Source organism: Pinus tabuliformis, chromosome 6 (genome assembly GCF_031772625.1).
Source record: "Pinus tabuliformis cultivar Carrire ecotype Pingquan chromosome 6, CPIR1, whole genome shotgun sequence".
Taxonomy (NCBI): Eukaryota; Viridiplantae; Streptophyta; class Pinopsida; order Pinales; family Pinaceae; genus Pinus; species Pinus tabuliformis.
Window position 1 is genome coordinate 2,020,556,905 of NC_142292.1, and position 5,342 is coordinate 2,020,562,246.

Consider the following 5,342-nt stretch of genomic DNA (forward strand, 5'->3'; position numbering starts at 1 on the left):
CCCTTCATGATCTTCCTTATTTCAGGGATGTCATTGACCATTTGACTCAAAGATGGACAAATCTTATAATGAAGGTATCCATACCTTTTATGCCATAGTTCAGAATGACTCACTTCTAAGTGAACTAGAGCCTAGGCTAGAGGTGTATAGAGTCTATACAATGTCCCCTCACAAATATCAATCACCCTTGCTTCATTAATACTAGAACCCTTACCCCAAACCAAAACCTTGCCATCAATAAAAGAAACTCTATCACCCTTATCCTCTAGACAAGAAATATAAAGTAAGTTTTTTCTTCAAACTAGGAACATATAAGATGTTGTTGAGGTGAATGCTTCCACCTGACTCGAGCTTCAATGATGTAGACCCAATGCCTTTCACTGGATAATTCTTGTTGTTTCTAAGTTCGATAGAGTGAGATGAGTTTCCCTTAGATAGGGTTTGGAGTTGATTGCATTCTCTCGTCATATGTCTAGAGGCACCATTGTCAATAACCCATACATTCTCGTCCTTTAATGTGCTAGATAAAGTAGAGAACAACCTTCTCACTGCCATTTTCTTTGCAAGCTTGGATATGATCTTCAATAAACAATTCTTGATATATGAAGTGAGATTTCCAAGAACCTTAAAACCATTCCTTATAACCCTTGCCATAGTGTCATCGAAGATGTGATCTTTAGTCTCTTTCTTGCACCTTAGCTTTGGTACCATGTTGGAAAATATGGAGACTTGCAGATTATAACTTGTTTTCCTTATTGTGATAATTATTTGTGATGTTAGCTTGTTATTTATTACTTCTTTAGTTCTGTTCATCAAACAATTACCAAAATATTGAAGATCACAATGAGACAAAGTACACAAGATATAGGCTCCAAGCCAAGGAAAAACCCCTCAAAGGGGAAAACCCATAAAATGCTTCTCTTCTTCTTTCAAATCTACTTAGAAAAGAGACTTCCAAGACCCAAAGACCAAAGCCAACAAACCCTCCAAACCCCAAGTCAGCCCCCAACAAGATCTTCCTTGAGATAACTTTAAAACTTCGATACTGCTTCCTTGATGATACAGCTTCGGCACCTGCAACAAAATTTCAGTCCCACAATCTCGACCTCTTGCAACTGCTTCCAAATTTCAGCCCTGGAATTTTTCCTCCTGTAATCGCTTTAGAATTTTGGCCCCATGCAACTGGCAACTTCAAAAACCCTAGCGAAACAAGAGATAGATAGACTTTGACTTCCTCTTCTTCGTCCTCCCAAATATTCTTCTTCACCTTCGCTATTGCAGATCGAACTTGCTTTTGATGAGTGTCCAAATGAGTCAAACTTCACCCCTTTATATATCCTTTCTTGAGGGTTGAATTCCCTTCTTTTAGGCCGACTTGATCTGCTCCTTGGGCCAACTTGGTCTTGGGCTTATCCATGGCCATTTCTTGACAAAATAAATATTTTCCTTCTTTACAATGAGTCCAAATGGGACAGTGACACATGAACGATATGATTCTTTATCTTATAAAGACGTAGAAAGACCTAGAAGACCTAAAATCATGAAGAACATGCTTTTGACTCAAACTTGAGTATGAAACCCATACTCCAAAATAAAATATAATTTATTTTTCTTTCTTTATAAAAAATATACAATGTGAGCATTACATTTACATTATAATAAAGACCGAACCTAGTTACAATTTTCAACACTTCCCCTTCCAAGGCAGAGAGTGTAACATAGGACTATGCCATGATTGATCTCAGTAATACTCCTCCAATAATACAACAAGAGATTGAAAATGTTGAATGAGATGTTGAAAAGTGTGCAACAAGAAATTCTTGTTGAGATTGCAACAAGATGATGGAGCTTAGTGAAAAGAGTCGCCTTCACTAAGTGGGCCCGCAGGCTATTTTTGGCGCAAGTCTATTTTTAGACTATGTCTATTTTTAGACATATGGATCATGTCTATGTTTATGGATGATTGATCAAGTTGGGAAAAATAGATGGACTTCTATTTTTGATAAAAGTGTGAGTGATCACAGTGTGAGTGATCAAAGTCTATTTTTAGACTGGCTGTCAAAAATAGAAAAGTCAAATATTATTATCTCACAATAATATTTGGACTATAAACTTGATCTTATTCTCTTGGAGCACTTCAGTTTGAGCTACAGAGGTGGCACATGTAGCTGTCATAAGGAAATACGCTTTTCTTATGAGTCAGTTGAGTTGTTGCATGCATGACTTCAGTTAGAACTCAAGTGAGTTGAGTTTAGTGGACTGGAGGTATAGTTGATGGAGTTGTGTTCAGTTTGACTTAGTTAAACTAGTTGTAGTTAGTCTAACTGCAGATAGACTAATGATGAGTTGTTAAACTAATTATTAACTCATAATACAACTAAAGAATACATCAGTTAACTCAGTTGCATGTCAGTGCATGTTCAGTTCAACAGGGACAAGTGGTAGAGAATCAGATTGCTATCAGTTGTGACTATAGTTGTGCATCAGATCTTGCACAATCAAGGGATTGAGTATGCCAATGAGTTTGCTCACGTATTTGGCCCACATTTTAGCCTTTGCTCACGTCCACAAAGAGTGAGTGATTTTTTTTGCAGGTGAAAAACGAGTTTGGGAAGCCATTCTCATCAGTTCTTGAGCAGGTATTGAGCAGTGGAGGCAAGCAAGCAGCGGGGGAGATTTGGAGATCAAATCTGAGTTGTATTGTGTGTAACAGGTGGAGATACTTGTGAGAAGTATTATGCTTTGTATTGTTACATGATTCAATCAATATAATATACAGATAGTGTGGGGTTTTTAGCGAGATGCTTTCCTCGGGATACATACTGTGTTTATGAGTTTGATTGATGCTTCTATGTGCGCCTGTGAATGTTTCCGCTTCTGTAAATTGATGATCAACGTAGAGGAGATTATGTATTATACATGTTCCGCTTATAATTGTATGATCAGGATAATCTCTGTGAATATGTGTTAAATTATTCAAAATTTCTACATGAGAAGCCACAATGGAATGCAAGTTTATCTCCAATGAAGAAGTATTGGAACAATAAGCTATTGGATCTTGAATATAAGCACTACAAAAACTAGGAATACCAAGTGCATGCAAACAATGGACATCAACTAACAATTAAAGACAATCACGAACAAGGTTTTTGTTGAAAGATTTGAGGAGTAACAAGAAATTATTCTTTGTTTGGATGAAACCTAGAAGCAAGTCAAAAAATTGGATATCAAAGTGATAAAGATGACCAAGAATTTGACAAATTTAGAGTTCACAGATTTTGAAGAAGAAAACGGCCCACTTGTTACAATATAGGTGGATTCCCCTACTGAATAATTGTCATTTCTAGCAAATCTCGTTACTATGTTTTGCATGTTTTTGAAATCAAATATGAGAGGAAAAACCTATAGCAAATAATTTAAGATATAGTAGATTAAGAATACTATATCTTATTAATTTCAATTTTAGATTCAAGTTTTCTTAGCGAGAAAAAAATAATTTTGCTATGTGACTAGCCCGATTTCCTAATAACATATTGATACACATGTAAAACAAATTTCATATTAATATTTTTTGATGTAATTTAATATAATTCGGCTATCTAAATTAAAAAAGAAAAAAAGATTTATAAAATTATTTGTAAAACAAATTTTATATTAATATTTTTGATATAATTTAATATAATTTTTCTATCTAAATTAAAAAAGAAAAAAAGATTTATAAAATTATTTATTAAACAAGTTTAAATTATGGAAAAAATTAACTCTATAATAATTTTTATTATAATCTATTTAAAATTATTTCTAATATTGAAATGATTTTTCATTATAATCTAATTAAATTATTTACAAAATATGTTGAAATTGCAAAGACATATTTAAAAATCAATGGGTAACATAGTAACTTAGATTCTCAATTAACTATACCACTAACATGATATTGTGCAGAATCATATAACATGGATACTTAACTAATTATTCCAATGTCACTAAAATGATGCACTTAATCGTAGTAAGATATGCAAGAATTTGTAACCACTAGAAATATTAATGTGGGACTGGAATATAAATATTATTGTGGGAATGGAATTCAAATCTTTTTGTTGGAAGTTAATTTGTTAGGGTCAGATATATTTTTTATTATTGATGTGAGAGAATATGACAATTTACAAGTGAAAATGGATAGTCATTAAGAGATGTTTTTGGAAGATGAAAGTAAGAGTGAAGATCATGTACATTATATTAATGGAATGAATCACACACTTATCATAAACTCATCTCCATTTCCATGTATTCAATAGTGGTATTAGAGTGGGTGTTCATTTAGTTCCATAATTCTCATTGTTCATAGATGCTCTTTACTATTCTAACTTTTGTCATTCTCTACACTCATTCTCTATTGTATCTCTAAGTTGAGTTCATTTGGTATCCATGCTCGTTTCCATTGTCAATTGTTTCTTTGGTGCTTATCTTGTTTTATGTGTATAAAACTTATCGAGGGTTAGATTCTACCACCCCACATATCCATTCAGGGTTTACTTCATATGTTTAGGGTTTTATAGCCTTAACTTTATGATTATTCTCTTATTTACCTAACTCTACTTGTTCACTATGCTTGCATTGATTATATATTTTTCCCTCTTATATGTTAGCAACATTCACTTCTATGCAACCAGATATGAAGTATATCGTGTATTTAGTCAATTTGAAGAGGAGGTAGAAATATATGTTCCAAGAGATATGGTATTTGGATATTCCTAAGGGTTTGCATTTCTTCATTGCATAAATAAAGATGATGTCGAGGAAGCCCTTGAATCGCTGGGTGGTGCCAAAGTTCATGGGAAAGATATCAAGGTCCATTTCACAACAATTAAAATACAATATTAAGAAGCAATTCTTTCAAAGAGTTCTTATTTGGGCCATCTTGGTGGCACAAAATGACAATACTATTGAGGAGATTTCTAAGATCCACGTTGTATGATTCCGAAGGTTCTACTTGCGATGATGGGCACTCTATATTGACATAAATGAATGATCCATCTCCCATATCATATTATTCAAGATTGTCAGAAGGAAAATATGTCATATCTAGAGCTTTTATGAATGCCTATAGTCTCTTTCATTGAGTGATGATTGGACTTGAGCCTTGGTTACATGCTAGAAAACAAGAGAATGGACCCATTCATTTCAATCTTTCAAAGTTTATGAATTCAGTCAAATTGTGCATCTCGTGAAATTGATATCTTAAGGCAAAAGACTAATTCAAAAACCATCACTTCAAGGATCTCTGGAGCAATAACTAGGTGTACATGCTCTTTTTGTTTTGATTTCTTTTGGTAACAAGA